This window comes from Panthera onca, chromosome F1 (genome assembly GCF_046562875.1).
Source record: "Panthera onca isolate mPanOnc1 chromosome F1, mPanOnc1 haplotype 2, whole genome shotgun sequence".
Classification (NCBI taxonomy): Eukaryota; Metazoa; Chordata; class Mammalia; order Carnivora; family Felidae; genus Panthera; species Panthera onca.
In genome coordinates, this window is record NC_138355.1 from 29752474 (window position 1) to 29775201 (window position 22728).

Here is a 22728-nt window from a genome sequence, read left to right on the forward strand (position 1 = left end):
GGGATACTGAGTCCAAGCCCCAGCCTCTCACTGCACCTAACCTGTTTCTCCCACAACACCCTTAAGCACAACACGCTAGCCGCCCACACAGGGCCGCTAAAAAGTCATCCTGGGATGCTGCCTGGTATATGTTGCTGCCCATCTCTCAGAAAAACCTTCAGTGTCTCCATTGCCCACAGGACCGCGCATCCCAAGATGCTCCCCCTCCAGCCTCTGACCTCCTCCACCTTCCTACATCCTCCTTCCTGCCCTCCTACCTCCCACCACTCAGTGACTCCACCAAATTTCATAAAGCCTCTGGGCTTTTGCTCATGTTGTTCCCCTTCCTGGAATGCCTTCTCTTTCTCTCTATTGGGTGAGTGAAATCCTTCCTTTACAGCAGGATCAAGCTCTACCTTCTCTGGGAAGCCTTCCTCAGAGCCCCAAGCATCAGCGTACCCCTCCCCAGGCACTGTGGCCGTGGCTGTCGGTGGCACTCCCTCCATCAGGGCACCAGCTGCCTTGAGAGTCTGAATAGTTTCTCTGTGCACAGTCCTATCTCGACCATGCCTTTCACTGAGCTGGACAGCCAGCACCAGTGCTGGGCTGTATAGAACAGAGACTCTCGGGAGCCTGGGTAGCTCAGTCAGTTAAGCATCTGGCTTCGGCTCAGGTCATGATCTCACCTCTCATGAGTTTGAGCCCCTCATCGGGCTCTGTGCTGACAGCTCGGATCCTGGAGCCTGCTTCAGATTCTGTGTCTCCCTCTCTCTCTGGCTGCTTCCCAGCTCATGCTCTGTCTCTGTCTCTCTCTCTCTCAAAAATAAACTTAAAAAAAAAAAGAGGCTTTCTACGGGATTGTGCTGATGGTACATGGCAGGTTCTGGTCAAGAACTTGCTGCCTCCATCCCCCTCGTGGAGACTGGTTTTCAAATGACCAGAGGCCCACTCCTTCTGGTGATGCACGGGAAATAGGATGCCGTAATGAGAGGAAAGCTGGCTGCTAGGTCCCATCCCCTCCAATCAGAAAGTACCATTTATGCTCAGAGTTCAGCACTGAGCATCACAGGGGGTCCCCAGGAAGGAAAATAAGACAGGTGCCCCCGTCTTTCAGGAAAGGGAGTGAGAAAGATGCCCCCTCCTCTAGGGCTTAGAGCCAAGTTGACTTGGAAGTCCTCAAGGGACCACACCTCCCCTCAGAGACAGAGGAGTCCACGTCATAAACCCAACTCACCTGATCCAATTCTCACCATAAACCCAACTCACCGGCTCATTCCCACCCAAAGGTCCGAGAAGCCTCCCAGGCCTCTGCTGATCTGTCTCGGGAGGCATGGCAGACCTCCCTTTCCGGGTCTCAAGTCGGAACATGAGACAGAGTTGATAAATGGCCACTGACGCAGTGGTTGCTGCAGGTCGCGGTGCTTGTGTGGGTGTTGTGTGGTCGTGCAGATGGGGTGGTTGCGACTGCTGTTGTGTGCTTGTGTGCTTGCTGCAGTTTACCATAGCGATTGCTAATGTTGGTCATATGGCCCCACAGTGTGGTGGCTGCAGTTGTGGTTGCTGGGGAGTCTGCGGTCATCATGGTTGTGTGGCCGTTGCAGGTATTCTGACTCCTTCATCACAGCCTGAGGAGGAGGCCAGCTGCGGGGAAGGTGGCCTCTTGTCACCTGACACCATCTCAATTCCCGGCACCCGGCTGAGCCCAGGCAAAAGGAAAGGAACAGGCAGAGAAAGGAAATCTTCTCCGGGTGAGCGGATGTTGGAAGCATGAGTCTCTCCAGCCCCACAGCCCCTCCCTCTTTGGCTGCTGGTGATGCCCCAGCACAGCTATGCAGGCCACTTACCCAGAGCTGGGCGAGGTCCAAGCACTTGAAACCCTGAAGGCTCGCCTCTGCACAGCACCACCTCTGTTCCCAAGGATACTTTCCTGTGCAGAAACATCTGCATCACCAAAAATAGACCTTGTCCCATCCCCCCTGCCCTGAGGTTGTCAAGCAAGCCTGGCCAGACAGTGCTGATAGCCCTCAGGCAAAAATCAAGCAAACTTCTGTTGTAGGGGGCATATGGGAAGACAAGTCTCACCTCAGGTCACAGTAGAGACCCAAGTAGAGGGCCCAGCCTGATGCCCATCTGATGCCCACCTCTGTGATCTTGGACCCAAACTCAGCATGAGGCGGGGCAGGCTGGTTCAGCCCTCCAATAGGCAAAACCTGGGCATCTCCTTGCTCACCTCCACCCATCACTGTTATGAAGGCCCCATGAGGGATTCGAGTCTGAGGCTATGTGGTTTCCCCAGCATGGCAGACAGAGACACTCAGTTCTTAGTACTCAGGATGGAACTTTATATCTGCCTCAGGGAACCTGGGTCCTGTGTGATATATCCCCTCCCCTGAACTCTGCTCCCAATCAGAAATGTAATTGTTTTAAATGTATTAGTAGATAATACTCCACATGGTCCAATAGCCAAATGCACAAAAGGGAATACAGTGAAATACACTATACACTCTCATATCTTTCCCTTAGCCACCAGAGATCGCTTATGAATATGCAAGCAAATATGCACATGCATCCATATAAAGAAACATGGCACGTGGGAAGAGGACAAACCTTGGAGCCAGACTGCCTGAGTTTGAGACCCAGCACTGCCCAATACCAACTGATACATGACCTTGGGCAGCCTCTCTGTACCCCAGTTACCCCCATCTGCAGAGTATGACACAATCATAGTACCTTCTTCATAGGATGGGGGTGAGCTTAAACAACACATAGGAGCTTTCACTGTAATGGATGTTCTTTTCTTTCCTCTTTTACGGAAACAATATGCACTGCTTTGCACATAATAGTTCTACACCTTATCGTTTTCACTTCCCAGTGGATCAGTAGCTCATTCCCCTGTTAGTACATAAAGAGTTTCCTTGGTCTATTTCAGGGTTGCATAGTATTCCATTGGCTCAGTGCACCATAATTTATTCAGATGATCCTTCTTGGATGGACATTTTGGTGGTTTCCAATATTTTACTCTTACAAACAATGCTGCAATGAATAACTTTGTACATACTTTATTTTGTCCAAAAGTGATTAGGATAAATTCCTAGAAGTAGAACATTAGCCAACTGGTATATATGTTTGTGACTTTTTGCCATCCATAAATGTTGCACAGATTCAACATCCCATAAGCAACATATAAGACTTTCTGTTCTCCAGGCCTGTACCAGCAGAATGTATAAATTTTTTTATCTTTGTCAATTTGGTACGTGGAAAACAGTAAATGTTATTTCTCTGTAGTTTTATTTTATAATATCTCTTATTACACGTAATATGAAGCATCCTTTTATAAAATCATTTGTTTCCTTTTCTGTGAACTCTCTGTTCGTATCTTTTGCCTATTTTCTTATTATATGGTCATTTTTCTTATTGACTAGTGAAAGGTCTTTATATGTATTATTACGTATCACCATATTTTTCCTGGTTTAGCATTCCTCTGTAGAATTTGCTTGCTGGCTTTCCATACATAATTTTTAATGCAGTAGAAGTTATCCATTTTTTTCCTTATGGCTTTTGTATCTTATGTCATACTTTGAAACTTCTTCCCCATTCCAAAATAGTTATTAGATTACTTCTTTTTTTAATGTTTATTTATTTTTGAGAGAGAGGGAGTGTGAGTGGGGGAGGGGCAGAGAGAGAGGGAGACACAGAATCTGAAGCAGGCCCCAGGCTCCAAGCTGTCAGCACAGAGACCGATGTGGGGCTCGAACCCACGAACCATGAGATCATGACCTGAGTTGAAGTCGGACACTTAACCGTCTGAGCCACCCAGGCTCAGGCCTAGATTGCTTCATAATCTCCCACAGTTTGTTATTGCACTTGAAAAAATTTAAATCACTGAACTTTCCTGGTATGTTTCCTGATATAAGAAGTGAGGTATAGATCCAACTTAATTTTTTTCCAGATGGCTACTCAGTTGTCTCCACACTATTTATTGAATAATTCATCTTTTTTCCCAATGATTTGAAATGCCACCATTATCATAAACTAAATTCCCAATAGGTTTTGGTCTATTTCTGGATTTCCTATTTTGTTCCAACTGCAAGATGTCCTACACTATTTTAATTACTGTAGTTTTATAATATGCATTATAACACCTAGGGCTAGTTTCCCATTCACTTTTCACCTTCTTTTTCCATATGAACTACTTGTTTTATTGCGATTTCTTTTAATTTGTAGGTTAACTAAGGCAAAACTAACACTGAATATGTCATTGACTATGATGTTGATTCAGACTGAGGAGAATTACATTTTTTCAGAAAACTATCCAATATATCAGGCTTTACAAACTTAGGGGTTTCCAAAGACCACCCTCAGGTTTGACAGTTTGCTAGAAGGACCCACAGAACTCACTGGAAGCTGTTGTACTCGTCGTTACAGTTCATTACAGTGAAAGGATTAACGCCAGCCAAGGAAAGAGGTGCAAGATGCGTGCCAGGCAAAGTCCAGGAAACTTCTGAGCACTGAGCCTCCAGCCTTCCTGATGGACCCACGGACAGCACTGCTCTCCCCAGCGGGCACATGCAACCATACAGAGTAGTGACAGCTAGGGAAGCTCACCTGAGTGTCCAGAGTTTCTCCTGGAGCTCAACCACAAGATGGGACTGACTGCCCATGGAGCTGACGTTTAGAGCAGAGCAGGGATAGAGTGAATAGCATGTAACCCAAAGCTCCTGTCCTGAATCACATTGTTAAACTATTTCGTGTGGCCTGGGAGCCCCCCCTGTCCCAGTAAAGAAAGACATTCTTATCAGGCAGGACATTCCAAGGTCCTGGAGCTTATCTCCCAGGAGCCAAGGAGAAAGGCCAGAGCTCTCTTTGAGTAACGTCAGGTTTTTTTTACAACACAAGTTTTTAAATGTATTTACATGGAGTTGAGTAATATAGTCTCTAAGGTTTCTTTTGATTCTATTCCTCTGTGGTTGTTATCCCCTTAGCATTTCTTTTTTTGTGGCTATTTCCTTCTTTTCTCTTGACAAAGTTATCTGACAATTTATAATTCTCTTCTTTTTCCTTTTTTATACAGGCTTCACACCCAGCATGAAGCCCACTGCGGGGCTTGAACTCATAACCCTGAGATCAAGACCTGAGCTGAGATCAAGAGTTGGACACTCAGTTGACTGAATCACCAGGCACCCCTAGCCGACAATTTATAAATCTTATAAATCTTATTGCTTTTTAAAAGAATTAGCTTTAGGGCGCCTGGGTGGCTCAGTCAGTTAAGCGACCCGCTCTTGATTTGGTTCAGGTCATGATCTCACAGTCATGACATCGAGCCCCAAGTGGAGCTCTGGGCTGGGCGTGGAGCCTGCTTGGGATTCTCTCCCTCTCCTCCGCCCATCCCTTACCTGCTCATGCATGTGCATGTGTCTTCTCTCTCTCTCTCTCTGGCAAAATAAATAAATAAACTAAAAAAAAAAAAAAAAAAAAAAAAAAAAGAATTAGCTTTAAATTTAGTTATTAGCTACTTGTTATAATTTATTAATTATAAAACTTTTTTGTTTTATAATTTATTCATTTCTGCTTTAACATTTATTAATTTCTTCCTTCTGCTTTCCTTAGGTTTATGGCCTTTTTTCTAACTACTTCAGTGGGATGCGTATTTCATTTTTCATTCCTGTTTAATTTTTTATTAATTTATTATTAGACTATGTGTATTAGTCAGGGTTCTCCAGAGAAACAGAATCAATAGGATACTGATTTATATCAATATAAAAGAAATTTATGGGGCACCTGGGTGGCTCAGTTAGTTAAGCACCCGACTTTACCTCAGGTCATGATCTCGCGGTATGTGAGTTCGAGCCCCGCATTGGGCTCTGTGCTGATAGCTTGGAGCCTGGAGCCTGCTTCGGATTCTGAGTCGCCCTCTCTCCCTGCCCCTCCTCTGCTCATGCTCTGTCTCTCTCTGACTCTCAAAAATAAATAAATATTTAAAAAAATTAAAAAGAAACATATAAAAGAAATTTATTCTAAGGACTTGGCACACGCAATTACAGAGACTGAGAAGTCCCAAGATTGGCAGACAGCAAGCCGGAGCCCCAGGAGCACTGGTGGTGTGAGTTCTAGTACAAGTACAAGTCCAAAGGCAGAAGAGGATGATGTCCCAGCTCAAAGACAGGCAGGCAGAGAGAAAGAATTCTTTCTTCACCTTTTATTCTAGTCAAGCCTTCAACAGATTGGATGGGGCCCACCCATACTGGGGAGAACAATCTGCTTTGCTCAGTTTGCCAATGCATATGTTAATCTCATCCACAAACACCCGACGGAAACACTCAGAATAATGTCTGACAGAATAGCTGGGCCCTATGTGGGCCCTGATCCTATGGCCAGGTCAAGTTGACACAAAGAGTCTCACTATGGATTCTTCTCTGGACACTGCTTTAATTGTATCTTTTATGTTCTGAGAAGTTATATTTTCACTATTGATATTTCATACGTAATCATTCCATTTTGATGTCCCTTGTAGCTTACAGCAGGGATGTGGGTTTTTTTATTTTTATTTTTTTAACATTTACTTATTTCTGGGAGAAAGAGACAGAGTATGAACGGGAGAGGGGCAGAGAGAGAGGGAGACACAGAATCGGAAGCAGGCTTCAGCTTGTTAGCTGTGCTGACAGCTCAGAGCCTGAAGCGGGGCTTGAACTTGCCAGCAGAGAGATCATGACCTGAGCTGAAGTCGGACGCTTAACCAACTGAGCCACCCAGGCACCCCTATAGCAGGAATGTTTTGCTACTAAATTTAGACTAAGCCATAAGTACAATGACTTTCCCTTTTGTATAAAGTTGACTGATTCTCACAGGCCAATACAAAGGTGAACCAGGACCTCCTAAGGGCCCAGATGTTGCTTTGAAAGGATTCTCTAAGGGGGCACCTGGACGACTCGGTTAAGTGGCTGACTGTTGGTTTTGGCTCAGGTCATGATCTCATGGTCGTGGGATGGAGCCCCGTGTTGGGCTCTGGGCTGAGCGTGGAGCCTGGTTAAGACTCTCTCTCTCTCTCTCTCTCTCTCTCTCTCTCTCTCTCTCTCTCTCTCCCCACCTCTCTCCCACTCACACATTCCCCCTCTCTCTCAAAAAAAAAAAAGTGTAAAAAAAAAGAGGATTCTCTCAGAACTTGAAAAACCTCACTTAAATATCAATAGAAACATGTACCTTTTTTGCCTAAACAGGTTTCTTAAGAACCAAGGTCAAGAATTTCTCTGTTGAATCTAAAAGGGGAAAACAGAAGCCATCACTTCTCTCTTATCCAAATGATCATAAATAAAAATATTATTAACAAAAATTATAATAACTATCATAATACCACCTAAAATATGTTTCCTGTGTTTTATACATGACCTCTTATTTCATTTTTGCAGGAGTTCTTAGAGATATCATACTCTACATCTTAAAGATGAGAAAACTCAGCCTCAAAGGAGATACATAACTTGCTTAAGATCACACATCCTTTTAAGCTAAGGAGCTAGGATTTCACACTGGTTGTGTCTGATTTAACACTATAGGAAAGCAAACACTACTGAGCCCATCTTTACCCTCTATCTTGTTCACTGACCCCATCCCCCTCCATGTGTTCCAGGGCGCCTAGGAGATTAATATACATACCTTAAAATGCCTACCAAGGCTGAGATGGAGGGAGGCTAGATTTGGCCCTCTGTAAGTTTGCTCAAGGTAATGTATCTCTCCCTTTCTTGATACACAGGTGGTGCCGCGAGATCTAATTAAATGTTAGATGTCAATTAGGTGCATGCAAACCCTTTGGTCTCACTACAGTGTCCTTCGGCACATTCCCTCGTTCTATAAAATCTGTAGATTAAGGTCCAGATTTCGCAGAGAATAACTCTGCAGCCGGATCACCATCTGCCTGATTCCCCGCACCCCCCCCCCCCCCCCCCCCCCGCTATCAGTAAGTTACCCTGAATAAAAGTCTATATCAACTGTATGGCGTGGCCTCCTTTCGTGTTTTCAGTCTCAAAGTGCCTTCTCAGTTAGGGGAATACTTTGCAGTCCCTCCTCCACCTTCTATGCAAATGCAAATGCAAAAGCCTATGCATTTTTTCAGGATGTCTCTCTTGACTCCCCTCTGCCCCAACTTGTAGCAATAAGATGGTTCTACTTCCTTTGGCAAAACTTATTTTCCAGGCAGAGAGAGGACGTTTGCTATGGTCCACCATCGATTAGGGAGAAGTCCAGCCCGGAATTCTGGAACAGAGACAGGCAGGCCACCAGCCACGGAAGGCCTTTGCCTGCAGAAGCCATATGGAAGAAGAAAATTCTGAGCCAAGCACTAATGAAGAGGAAGGAGAGGGAAATTAGGGCGGGGGCTGGGAGAGTGGGGGTTAGGCACAGCTGCTTCAGGAGGGGGACACTGACCATGGATCTTGCATGTGCTGGACACACCCATCACTCATGCCAAACCCATCCAGTTCAACTCAGCTGTCTGGCAGCTGCCCTTTAATGCAACGAGCAAACAACTTGCTACATTGAAGGTTTCAGTTAGTGTCTTTGGCCAAGTCTCAGCGGGAACCAGCACAGACAACCATGGTGGGGGGTGCTGGAGGCCCCAGGAACAGCAGCCAGAGCCCAGGCGCGGCTCAGAGTGCCAGCCAACTGGGCGCATTATCAGAACCCTGCTGCAAAGAGATAAGGAACGTCCTGATCCAGCCCCTAGAAGAGCAGGACTTTATATAGCAGCCTGTGTAGGCTGCAAGGGAATGTCCTGGCCCCAGGCCTCCCAAGCCCAAGCAGAGAGGGGAGTGGGTGGGTGAGAAGCCAGGAGCTTATAAATAACCTCGTGTGCGCTGATGGGCTCAGTGGCTGTGTCTTACCAAAGCCTGAGATCTTGGGGAGGAGGGGTCACCTACAGATCGTTTTTACCTTCTTTATACTCCTCTGTATTTTCCAAGTTTTCCACAATGAACTCGAGCCCTTCTTACAGTCAGCAAACATGAACACCATGTTTAAAAAGTGAAAAAGAGAGGCCCAAAAGGAATTCCTTCAGCTAGGAATTCTGGTCACCATCCTTCCCCTGCTCATGAGTCCCCAGTCCTGGACCAGTCAGTCCTGTCCCCTCTTGTCTGATCTCTCCCAGAGATGCCCTACAGGTGCTTGCATGGACCCATTTCCCCTCTCCTCCAGGGTTCCTGCATTGCCCTTAACTTCCCCGCCCCCACCAGTTCAAATGTCACTGTTCTTGGCTTTGTTGTCTTTAGATAAGACGCCCCTGTTCCTCATCTCTGCCTGGGTGCAGAAAGGTCACTTAAGTATGTCTGTCCTGCCTGCTTCCTGGCCTCCTAATGCTAGCTTAGTAATGGGGGCAGGGAGGGGGGAAGCCATGATATTCCTGTATAGAGAATGTGCACTTTATGCCTCAGACTCCTTGTCTGTAAAATGGAGGTAATAATAACACCTGCCTCACAGAAATGTTATTAAGAATAAAATAAGAGTGAATGCAAAGTGCTTGACACATTAGAAATGCCCAGGTTGCCTCCTTCTCCACACTCACCCACCCCCTGAAGGACCATACTTACCAAACTTGGCCAACCTGACTTTCATTGTTTCCAAAAATAACTGCTCCTAGGAGGTGTGAGGATTCACCATCTTGACACTGGTAGTGATTCAAAGCAGGAGTTCTAAAAATGCTTCGGGAGGTGGCAGGCTCCTTGGAATAATAGCCTTCAAAGTGCCTCCTTATAAGGCAGCAGCCTCATTTGGATGTGTGAGTCATGGTTGGGCTGCTAGATAAACAGATAAAGGAATAAACATGTTGTTACTTTGTAGTAACGCCTTATGTAGTAGTCTGAGTTCAGCTCATGACCCTGGGGCAATGTTGAGGAGACAAAAGTAGGTGAAATATCAGCCAATCCCTATTTTTTGAGCAGTGCTATGTGCAAAGAGGCATTGTGCTAGGATTCGAAAATGAAACATAGACCAGCTATGAAAGAGAGGCTGTGAAAGAGAGGCCAGTCTAGCTGAGGAAGTAAAATGCAGATTCAGACAGAAAGCTCACTCAGCAAACAGGATATGAGCCTGGCAGGTGATAAGGTGGAGAGTCTGGAAGAGACCTTCCACAGGGTTCTGGAGGTCAGAGCAGGTCTTGTGGAGAAAATGAACATTATTAACAAGTGGGCACCAAGCCTTGTAGTTCCCAACGCAATCAGGTTGGTCTGAGAGAAAGGATCTCACACGTTAATGTCAACAAGGCATGGGGCACACCTAAGTACGCCATCTTGTTTGATCCTGATAACGGTATTCTGTGGTGTTATTCCCATTTTACAGAACAGAAAACAGCAGCTCAGAGAAGCTCAGAGAGGTGGAGTTATGTGCTGACAGTTACAACAGCAGAGGCAGAATTGGAACTAAGTTCTGCCTGCTCCACAGCCTCTGCTCTCGCTTCTGTCACCTGGCACCACTGAGACCTCCCTTAAAACTGTGTCCCAAGACATGGGCTGTCTGTGACCAGCAATGGAGCTCTCATTCCAAGGCTGTGGCCTTCCAACAGAGAGGATGCTGCCCAGAGAGGCTAGCAAATTCTTTGGAGCTATATCAACATTGCATTGCCTGCCAATATCATGAGAGAAGACGGGGTGACCTCTAAAGCCCAGATCAGAATAATAACTTTGATGACATTTTATAGTTTTAAATATTTAAGCCCTTCCTTCCACATACTAGTATTTTTCCCAATTCAGAAACTCATCCCTTTTATCACCACAACAACCCATAATGAGCCGCATGAACTTTTCAGGAATGACATGGGAATAAGACAGGAACAATCTTCTAAAGGTGATTTTTGCCCCCAGCTTTAAACCATTCAGTTTTGGAGGACTTTTGCGACATAACAAACAGCACCCGCCAGTCAGCATCGGAAAATTCCTCAGATGCACCTGGGTGCAGCCGATACTATCCTCCAAAGGGCTGACATATCATCCATGACCCTTGGTGTTATGCCCAAAGTCAACTGACACCAATATTACACAAAACCTAAGTATCACATTCCTGAAGGCATCAAACAGCAATTATTGAGCGCCAGGCTCATGGTTCTTAAAACCAGTTTGAAATTACAATCCAGTAATTCTTACAGTTATAGTCTATATAACTATGTCCTAATCATGAAAGAAGATGGGAGAGCCCTTTAAAAGAACAGTGTTATGGACTGTTACATTTCCCACCACCACCACCAAAATCCATATATTGAAATCCTAACCCCCAATATGAATATATTTGGAGAGACAGACTTTCAGGAATTAATTAAGGTTAAGTGAAGTCATAAGGGTGGGGCCCTGATTCCACAGAACTGGGGTCCAATAAGAAAAGGAAGAGCTCCTGGTGACCTTTCTGTCTGTCTGCCTGTGCACAGAAAACAGGCCATGTCCGGAGGACCCAGCAAGAAGATGGCTGTCTGCAAGCCAGGAAGAGAGGCCTTACCAGAAACCAAGCCCAATGACTCCAGAGCTGTGAGAAAATGCATTTTTGTTGTTACGCTCCCCAGTATTTTGTTATGGCGGCCCAAGCTAATGCAAACAGGAACTCAGGCTGTAAGGGAGCCATAAAACCAATACCCAGGGAATGAGGGCAGGGGACAGGGTACAGGTCATGGAAGCGACTTCCGCTCTTTTGCTGGGAGCACAGTGTTGGAGAGAGTGTGAAACAAATACCATTCCTCTTCCATGAATTTAGTAATACTAAACCTGGTCCAGGAAGTGTGACTTAGGTACACAGTAAGAGTGGCTTCCGAACCCTGCCTCCAGGATGAGTCACTGTGGAGCCTGCTCCACAAAGCCGAGTGCCCAGCGGAAAGCTGATGATAACCTATACTCTCTGGAGGCAGACAGATTCTGAGAGTCAGGGAGAAACTGAGCCAGGTACCCTCAGTGCCTTTTCCCAGGCTCATTAAATTGTTAAACCACTAGGGAGAAGAGAGGAAGGGACAGAGAGAAGCCAGGAGTATTACCCTAATCAAACTCCCTCTGTATGGAAACATGAAGAGAGGGGAAAGAACGTTCCTCTCAACACTCATCCTAGTTCTGTTCCAGGCAAACACATACCCCTCTTCACGGCTCTCCAATACAGTACAATGTGTGTCCAGCTTTCAAATAAACAATAAGATTCACAACTTGCAAAGAAACTCCCCTTATTACACACATACACACGCACATACTTAAGCAATCCTAGGACACATCCCACATGGAAGGTAGAAATGTCCAGTTGCAGAAACTGGGTGAGCTAATTTGTGGCCCTAGTTCAGAAGGGCACAATAAACATGTGTTGAACATGGCTTGCACCCTTACAGCAGTCTCTTCCTCTTTTGCTGGAAGATGGGACCATTCATTCATTTTTTTTTTTTAACTCAACAGATATTTGCTAAATGTTTATTATGTGCCAAGCATCGTGCTAGGCTGATTGATTCGGAAAACAAGAAGCCAAGAGATATTGGCAAACAGCAGCCCTAAACCAGCTATTTGCCCAGGACACCTGTGCCATAGTCCTTGTCTCCTCCCCAGCCCTCAACCTCCTTACCCAAACACCAAGTACTGACATTCTATTCTTAATGTATCAAAACCCCTTTACTTTTTTCCATCCTCTCTGTTCTTCCTGGGTCTAGGCCATCATGTTCTCTTTCTTGGATTTCTGCAGCAACCACTTAATTGGTTTTCCTGTTTTCAGACTTAACTCTTATCCAATCTAACTGCCACAACACAGTGCACAGTAAGAAATTTGGCGTCACCTAAAGATCTACCCTTTGTCTGGGTTCCTAGGAGGAAATCCCTAAACTTGCAATTTTCACAGCAAGAGGAGTGTCTTTGTTATTCAATGTTGGGCTCTCATTTATGCTCACAAGATGAGTCAGAGTGGGGCTGGCTGAGTCTGAAAGACCAACCAAGTGATTGTGGGTGTGGCTTTGGGCCATGTGACAGCCTGACCTTCAGGGAGGGGAAGTAGCCTGGAGCTTAAGTTCAACCATGTAAGTTATTATGCAATCAACCATGACTTGGTAATGAAGCCTCAATAAAAACTCTAGGGGCGCCTGGGTGGCTCAGTCGGTTAAGTCGGTTAAGCGTCTGACTCTTGGATTTCAGATCAGGTCATGATCCTACAGTCATTAGGGCTCGTTCATAGGATCGAGTCCCACGCTGGGCTCCACCCTGACAGTGCTCCCTTACTAAAGCTTGCATGAACTAACGTGGTTGGCAATACTTGTGCCTATTCATGTAGAGATGCTGGGAAGTAATGCATCCTGAGGGCCTAGAAGCTTCATGTTTGGAACCCTCCTGATTCCAATTAATTATATCCTTGACTAATTCCAATTTATATCTGTTTATTATAATAAAAGTGTACTCCTAAGTATAACACTTTCCTAAATATCAGATTATCAACTGTGAGGGTAGTCATGAGAACCCTTGAATTTGCAGCCAGATGCTATGAAGAAAAGGTGATCCTGGGGACCCCGAACCTGGGGCTGGTGTCTGAAGTGAGGGCAGACTTGTGGGGACTGTGCCCTTAACCTCAAGTTGACTAACTCACTGCACACAGCCAGAGGGGTTTTCTAAAATGGGACTGTGATCACATCACATACCTGCCTAAAACCTTTGAGGGATGTCTCCTTTTCTCTAGGATGAAGTCTGATGCCAAAATACAGCTCCCAAGACCTCTGATGCTTCTGGCCCTACATAGCTCCTCAGTCTCATATCCCTCATATCCCCCATTCCCCTGCAAATTTGGTATTCCAGCCACACTGAGCCACTTGCCACTCCCTAAGCCTTCCATGCTCTCTCATTTTTTTCAGATCTTAGAACATGTGGCCCCTCATCCTATAATATTCTCTCCTCTCTGCCTTTCTCCCACACCCTTCTCTTAGCTAACTCCTAGCAGTCCTTCAAATCTCAGCTTAGATGGCACTTCTTCTGGGAAACCTTTCCATATATCCTCCACGAAGTCAGAGCTGGGTGCTCACTCCTCTCAAGGGACTTAGCCCACGTACTGAAATGGCCTGGTTACTGGTCTGTCTCTCCAGACCATGAACTTGCCAAGCATGAGGACTGTGTTTTCTTCCCTGTTATATCCCCCAATAGTTAGCAGACTAACACAGAATTCCAAAGAGAGAAATGATACCTTTGCAGAGAAGAAACCTGGTAGACATCAACATGACTGGTGGTAAATGAGTAACTACACAAATGGGTTTTGGAAGGGTCTCCAGTCTCTTTGGCGGAGATTTGGAAAGCACCCTGGTTGTATCCAGTAGACAATTACAAGTTATCTTCCAAGATGATTCCGCCCAAAGGTTGTTAATCTTATTTCATTTGAAGTTGATTGTTGTGGGTTTCAACTTTAGAGGATAATTTTTTTTAACTTTGTCTACAAAATTCTAAGAGAAGTCCCTATCTTGAGGTCTGTACCAACTGTGAATTGCCCTTTGGACGTTTCTTTGACCTATCAGTTTTCCACTCCATCTACAAGGTTATATGGCATTTGTGAAGACAGGGACGACAACAATGTGTTTAAACATAAATAATTGGATGATTTATTAAAGCAAAATTTATTACCAGTTCATACATGCCATATGCATCCATCCGTGCTTTCTTACTAATCAATACTTGATAAAGCACTTGCTGATTAGGTGAAATGGCATCTCTTTTTCCCTCCTTTTAGCTTTCAGTTAAAGCAATCAGCACAGACTTTTTCTTCCTTTTCCTTCCTTTCCTCTTCCCTTTCTGGCATGGAATAGTCGGCACCATGGCCCCACCAGGTACTGACAGCAGGAGAGGGCTTCCTTGTGGAGGCCCTTTGATGGCATACCTACTGGTGCCCAAGGACACAGGATGCTGGAGGGTGGGGGCAGGGAGTGGAGGTAAAAGATACACCTGGTATGATTGGGAGATTGATTATATTAAGCAAATAAGTAATCGTATTGAGCAAACAGGTACATATTGAGGATAATGAGAGCCAGGTTGAGAAAGGAATTGCAAACATAAAGAGGGAGAGAACTATAAAGAACCATGAACATGGAATGGAATTGGATGTATAAACATCAGCTTATTTTTTTTTTTTTTTTTTAATTTTTTTTTTCAACGTTTTTTATTTATTTTTGGGACAGAGAGAGACAGAGCATGAACGGGGGAGGGGCAGAGAGAGAGGGAGACACAGAATCGGAAACAGGCTCCAGGCTCCGAGCCATCAGCCCAGAGCCTGACGCGGGGCTCGAACTCACAGACCGCGAGATCGTGACCTGGCTGAAGTCGGACGCTTAACCGACTGCGCCACCCAGGTGCCCCCAGCTTATTTTTTTAAGTATATAAATACAGGGATATATAGAAATAGCTACAGGTTTCAGTATGTGTATATACATATTTGTGCATATACATACATGTATTTCCTAGCTCCCTCCACCAAAAGGGTCTAGAAGCAATGACACCCCACTAACAATAAACACACTAGGTGGCCAGATCTTGATTCCTAAACACCATCCTCCACTGAAAGGAAGCAGTTCTCCCTGGGGAAAGGGGTAATCCAGGCTGCAGCAGGAAAAGTACAAGATGAATCTGAGTCATGTTGTTGTATCAGACTGCCAACAAGTGCTGAGATGATGGGGGCGTGTCAGAGGATGTGGGAGCATCCTGGAAGGAACACTGGCCATGTCTGAGACGGTCAGAGTATCAAGCTAAACAAGGTTGGCAATGGAATACAATCTACTGAATAAAATGAGAGCCCTTACTAAAATAAATCTATAAACAAACACAGAAAATGGGAAAGCTCCTTATTAGAGTAACCTGCCAAATAACAGAAGGAGAAGGAATGATGGAAATAGAAAACAATCATTTGGCAACTTTCAGAGTGGTGGGTGCAATAAACAGAGAGAAGAGCAGCCCCGAGGAGCCACATCGAGAAAGTTATTAGCCCTGCCTGGAGACTCAGGAAAGGCTTTACTCGCAGAGGCGCCATTTGAACTAGTCCTTGAATGAATACATTTCTACCGGGCAGGAAAGGTCATTCTCTACAGATTAGGGAGAATTGGAAGATGCTAGTTCTAGTTATGTCATAAATGATTAAAAACTTGCCAAAGCCCCAGGGACAAGTTTTCTCCAGTCCTGAATATTCTCTGTGATACCTCATCACACCGCACAACAGGATTCCCTCCTCATATTCTTTAACGTAATTATATATTTGAAACAACTTCTTCCTCTGTTCATTTTCTGATAACATCTGGAACTCCAACATCATGGTAGGGCTTCAGCCTCCTCACTCTCTTTTTTTGGTCTTTTGCTCTAGGTCTATCGTTAAGAATTTACCTTCTTCCTACCCTGTTACTTCCTGTTTTCCTAACTTCAGGGGCTTTTTATTCGTTGGGGTGCAAGGTTTCATTCTGCCTTGAAGCACTCTTCCCCTTAGCTGGGGGATTTTTTTTGACAAGAAAGGTGTATCTAAGCCCATTTTCTGTAAAATCTGTCACTGCCTAAGTGGTACCCTGCTGCTTGAGGCCTCATCTGTCTCCATGGCAATGTTCTCAAACTATTCTGCTTGTGTAAGTTCAAGGCCCATCAAATCACTTATCATAACAGAGCCATCGTAACCCACCAATGCACACACATACACGTTCCGTGCATCACGGCAACATTCACAAATGCAGCCACGGTTTGTATTCGTTTCAAAAATCCTTTGAAACGGACAGGCCACTCATCAGCTGACTCCATTTACTCATTCACTCATTCATTTATGTATCCAGGCTTCGCGGAGGAGACACAGACATAAAAACACCTCCTCCTGGGAGGTTGGGGGTGAGAATCAGGGATGGCTTCACCAAGAAGTGGCCAGCTGAGACCACCGAAGAGGAAAGGCTTTCCGGACAAAAACAAAGCGTGGGCAAAGGCATGAAGGTGTGAATGAACATTCGAGGTAACAGAGGAAAAGTGTTTGATAATGAAGCAGAAATGGGATGGAGGAGGAATGTACAGAGATGAGACAGAACTGGTGCTAGAGAGAGGGGTAGCACTGAGGTCCTGAGGGGTTTGTAGAAAATACTAAGGAGTTTGCACTCCTTAAGCAATGAGGAAGGTCTTAAGAGGAGGTGCAGCATTATCAGATTTGCATTCTAGAAAGCTCTCTTCTACTGCTGCCCCAGGTTTAATTAAAGGCCCAGAGCCAGGAACAAGCCAGAAACAATCTGACCAGAGATCAACTTGGGGGGTGTGCACAGGAAAAGAGTCAAGCACCACTTAAGAGGTAAGCCAGGTTCGACTGCATGACCAATTAGATGGAGGAGTGACAGACACCTTGAAGACGGCTGGGCCCATGTGATGTCAAAGAAAGAAGCATAATGGGGGGAGAAGATGAAGCACGTAGTTGGGGACAAAGATATTCTTGTCCTCCACTTTCCCCACACCTTCAATTCTCTATCACAGGGATAATACAATGACAAGCTAATCCCCACTGAGGTAAGATGTAAGGGCTTAACATGTGACACCCTCCACTGCCACCACCCCCTCCCACCCCCCCCCCACCCCCCCCCCCCCCCCCCGCCACCAGGAATCCTGTTTTCAGTTAATAAGAGAGTACCGTGCAGCCAATGCTAATCAAGGGAATGACTCTCCTATAGTGAAATTCTGGGCAACGTGACGGGCAAGTTGGGGGATGTTTTCAGGTGGGGAGATCTTCCCAGCATCCCTAAAATCCCATCACAGAGGCTATGGCTAAAACTCTTAGTGAAGAGAATGCTGTTAACATTTCATCTTCATTCCAAAGAACCCCGTTCATGCCATAGATAAAGAGATCTTCCTCCTGGGCAGGCTTCTGCTCTCTTAGCACGGGGTGATGGGACAGCAGATGTCACAGAGCTATGGGGTCACTGAGTTCAGACCCTGGCCCCGCCATTTACTTGTTGTGTAACCGTGGTCATGTTAGTTAACCTTTCTAAGACTCGATTCCATCATTCATTAAGCAGGGGCTCAGAACACCTGCCTCTCAGATTGGCGTGAGCCTCGATGTAAATGGCAAGGTCGCAGTCCACATTAGTGCCTTCTTGCGCCACCTCACCCCTACCCCCACCATCTCATTTCAGATTTGAATCTTCATCAGTCACCCTCGCTACCTCCACCATTTATCACAGTATCTTTCAACACCCAATTCACTTGGAGAAGCCTCATTCTCTCCACGTTCATGGGCTATTAGCTGCCCTGACAACTTCAGGTGATGAAAAGCCACCGTTCGGGCTTGGGCGGCAGGCGCTCAGAGCCCGGCCGTGAGGGCTGTGCCCCAGAACCGCCTGCAGGAGGCAGCATCGGGCAGCGTGAGGCCAGCCGGGCCGCCTCCTGAAAACCGCTGGAGCCCGGCTGGGAGGAACCGCCGAGGAGGCGCTGGAATTCAGACTCCAGGTGACAAAGGACTCAGTTTACGCACGCGGCTCTGACACTCGGTCTCCCAAGGAGTCGGGTCTTTGGGGAACAGGGGAGGAGGCAGTGGTTTCCTGAAAGCACCTCGGGCCCCGGCAAGTCCAGCGAGGTTTTTCCCACACCCACACCTGGACTTAGTTACCTTTGAGCATGGCACCCGTCCTCCAGAAGCAAAAGGCATCTCCTCCTTCCCCAGCCTTAGGGCCCTTGTTGCAGACGCCCCTTCCTCCACGATGTGACGGGATGAGATGGGGAGCTAGCTCCCCCACACGCAGTTTTAGCGGCTCACGTGCTCAGCCCCATTCGGGAGTCCTGGAGGAGACAAAAGGAATCAAGGCACACAGCTCCTGACCCTTCGGAGCTATTAACATTGTTGAAGACGGGCAGATGTGAAACCGGAGAAGGACACAAGGGTACACGTCCTCACGTGCTCTGTTTCTGGGCGGGCACGGCCGGAGGCTCCGTGTTCCCCCAGCCCCGGGGCACATGGCCTGGCCCGAGTGATTTTTATGATTTGTGAATTCATTTACATGGAAAAAAGAAAGGGACAAACTGATTAAAACCACCCAAGGCTGCCCAGAATGTGGGATCACGGTAGGGACAGATGACCCGAGCTGTGGAAATTGGGAGAAGGGATTTACTAATGCAGGCGGCATTAAGCGGCCTGCAAGATCTGGCGGACTTGGTCACTGGGGGCCTCAGAGCTCAGAGCCAATGAGAGACGGTCGTCACTAACTCTCCTGTTGACTTGAGCTGGGGTGGGGAACTGCGATGTCACCATGACATCACCACCTTCCAGGAATCACTGAGTCAGCTTGAGGCCGCAGGCAGGACCCACTCACTTCCTCCAACAGCGGGGGCCACTCCCCACCCCCGGCAAGGCTTTGAGCCTGGGTTTTCACCACCATCCACCAGTGCTCAAGACAGTGAGGGCCTGGCCCAGAGTCTGTCAGCTGGGCAGGGACACACTGGCGTGGTGCCAGTGGCACTCACTCCCACGGCGACCCATGCTGTAGGGTCCGCTGAGGAGAGAGGTCCCTAAGGAGAGGTGGCCCTTTCAGCTTTTCAGTCACTTGTACCTCCTTGTGAACAAACTGAGGTGTTTCTTTCTTTTTTTTTTTAAGTTTATTTATTTTGAGAGAGAGAGAGAGAGAGAGCAGGCACGTGAGCAGGGGGAGGGGCTGACAGAGGAAGGGAGAATCCCAAGCAGGTGCCACACTTCAGCATAGAGCCCCACATGGGGCGTGCTCTCATGAACCATAAGGTCATGACCTGAGCCGAGATCAAGAGTTGGACACTTACCCGACGGAGCCACCCAGGCCCCCTGACAAACTGAGGTGTTTCTAAGGAACTAAGTTGTGAAGGAGGAATTAGGCAGGAAAAAGTAAGGGGAAGTTGGGGCTGGGGGAAGAAGTGTCAGAACAGAGGTGGGGAAGGCTTCAAAAAAAAACAAAACCTTGCCCACTTCACAAACGAGGGTCGTTCCAGATACAGTGTCATACCTCAGTCAGCGTGGGGAAGCAGGGGGCTTGTCCGGGCCCACTGCTTTCTTGTAAGGTGGGCAACTAGACGGCCATACTCATCCAGTGGCCGGAAACCCAGGAACAGGGCCAGCGCTATTTGTAGCCCTCAGGTGATGACTTTCTCTTGCCCCTTCCTCCCCAGGTCAGACCCTCCCCTTCCCTGTTAGAGGATTGAAGTCAGAATCTGTGCATACTATGTCAGAGTCTATTTCGCCTTTTCCTTAAACCCAGTGCTCTGTAAGCTAGTCTTATGAAGACAAAAATTAACCAGTAGGTAGTAATGAGATTTTATAGCATGGCGAAGGTCCTGTACTTTCTTCCTCTCTCTCTCTCTCTCTCTGTCTCTCTCTCTCTCTCTGTCTCTCTCTCTCTCTCACTGCCTCCTCCCACCCCATACACACACACACAACCTGCTGTTTTGATCTTTTATCATATTCTTTCACTTAATGCCAACAAAAGCCTACCAGGTAAGTATTGCCATTTCATAGACAAGAAAACTGAGATTCAGAAAGGTGGAAGAAATTTTCCAGGGTCACCCAGCTAGTGGGTGACAAAGCCAGTCTCAGAAGCCAGGGCTATCTGACTCTAAGGAGCTGGGGCCTTACTACTCAGATACTCTGACTCAAAATAAGAGCCTCTCCTGAGTCATAAATTATAAAATTAGAATTTCAATCAGCAAGTCACAAAATCTTAAGGTTGGAAGACATTTTAAAGGTTGTCCAGGCAGATGTCCTGAATTACCTGAGTAATATCCTGGCTTCTGCGTGGAGACACCAGCTCCAGAGAATGCATTGTGTCCTGATTCAGCGAATGCCCGCTCAGAATTATTAAACATTTCTTTTGGGTTTGAAGCTGAAATCTCTCTCCCTGTAATGTCCACACACTGAGTCTGCCCTCAGGAATGTGGAGGACCTTGAGTAGTGTGTCACTCCTGAATTGTTTTTCTCTAGACTACATGCTCTAGATTCTTCTTACCCACTCTCATGTGGCAGTTTCTCATTGTCTGAATGGGGTCTGGTTCGACAGGTCAGTCTCACAGTGAGACCCCAGCACGACTCCAGTGCTCAGGAAGGGAGCTGACCAGCCCAGAGAAGAATGGGACCAGACTACAACCCCTTCATTTTATCTCACAGATCTTTTTGTTGTTGTTTTCTTTTAAGTGTTTATTTGTTTTTGAGACAGAGCATGAGCAGGGAAGGGGCAGAGAGAGAGGTAGACACAGAATCTGAAGCAGCTCCAGGCTCTGAGCTGTCAGCACAGAGCCCAACGCGGGGCTCAAACCCACGAATGGCAAACTGTGAGATCGTGACCTGAGCCAGTCAGTTGCTTAACCAACTGAGCCACCCAGGCACGCCCACAGATCTTTTTTTTTTTTTTTTTAATGTTTATTGATTTTTGAGAGACTGAGACAGAGCACAAACAGGGAAGGGGCAGAGAGAGACACTGAATCTGAAGCAGGCTCCAAGCTGTCAGTGCAGAGCCCGATGCAGGGCTCAAACCCACGAACCGTGAGATCATGACCTGAGCTGAAGTTGGATGCTTGATTGAGTGAGCCACCCAGGTGGCCCTATTTCACAGGTCTTAATATGCTGGAGACTCATTTTGCTCTTGTTATGAATGAAAACCTTTAAGTGCCTTTCCCCTGTGCTGACCCCTAAGCCACATCCTCTCCCACCCCTTGTCCAGCTGGGTTTCTGATGTTCACGACCTGTTCTCTCCATGTAGACCATGCCTAACAAGTACTCCTGGGCAGTCTGGCCATCCCTCTGCCCCGGTACCCCTGCCCCACCAGGGTTCAGCCTCACCTTCCCTCTGGCGCCAGCTCTGTCTACTCTGAGACCCTGCCAAGGGGTCCCCCTGACCCAGTCACCCCTCAACAGGCATGCTAGCTTTTAATTGTCTGCCACCTTATGCACCCCCAGGCGTCACCTGGGAAGTTCTGGAGAAGAAGCAAGGGCCACGGTGTCGGGCCCTCCCTCTGCTGAAACACAACCTGCCAGCATTTCCACTGCCATGCATACCCTGTATAGGTATGCATACAAGGGGTTCTCCTCCCACTGATCCAAATCTGCTTTCTACTTCCTGTCACCCCATCCCAGCTGTTTCCACCACCTTGCCCCCCCACCCCCATCTGTGGCTGGTGGGCAGGGCACACAGTGCCTCACCCCCTTCTCATCCCTTCTGAGTCTTGCTCTAAGCTCCTCTAGGCACCAGATGAATATTTCTACAGGACAGGTACTTCCTTTGTGTCAACGTCTCTATTCTCAGCATGATGGCTTAACGCATTGCTCTATGCTCAGACCCCCAAGCCTTGCTCTAGATACAGAAAGGGAATCTTCTTGAAAAGTAGAAAACCTTTTCCTTCTCAAGAACCAGGCTCTCAAGATTATTGATTATTAGCGTGGTATGGATTTTTTTTTAAACCCAATTTAAAACATGAAGCCGAGAAAGACTTCTTTGTTCCAGGATGGGGCTCCCCTGAAACCACAAACCCATTTATTCAATGAGTAGGAACCTCTTGGTTCCTGAGAGCAAAAATCCAGTATTCCAATCTGAAAAATAATATCTTGTTTCTTCTTTATGCCCAAGACAAACATCTGAATGAACTTCCCTCTTTTGCATCCCATTCTCCTTACAGTCTTCTGTCCTTGCCACCAAATCCTTCATGTGTCCCAAATTCTGTTTCCCCTAGATCTCTACTTGACTCTTAATGTTTGTTTGTTTTTTTTTTATTTTTTTTTAACATTTATTTATTTTTGAGACAGAGAGAGACAGAGCATGAACAGGGGAGGGTCAGAGAGAGG

The 22728-nt window shown here is 46.6% G+C and overlaps 1 long non-coding RNA gene across 1 annotated transcript; it reads right to left on the minus strand.

Moving 5' to 3' along the window:
* Positions 1–818: 818 nt before the first annotated feature.
* On the minus strand, positions 819–20846 carry LOC132686175 (uncharacterized). The gene is made up of 4 exons (XR_009613493.3): positions 20666–20846; positions 18544–18713; positions 1824–1906; positions 819–1675 (listed from the first exon to the last, which is right to left on the minus strand). It is a non-coding gene; the product is annotated as an uncharacterized LOC132686175 (long non-coding RNA).
* Between the last annotated feature and the right edge of the window lie 1882 nt (positions 20847–22728).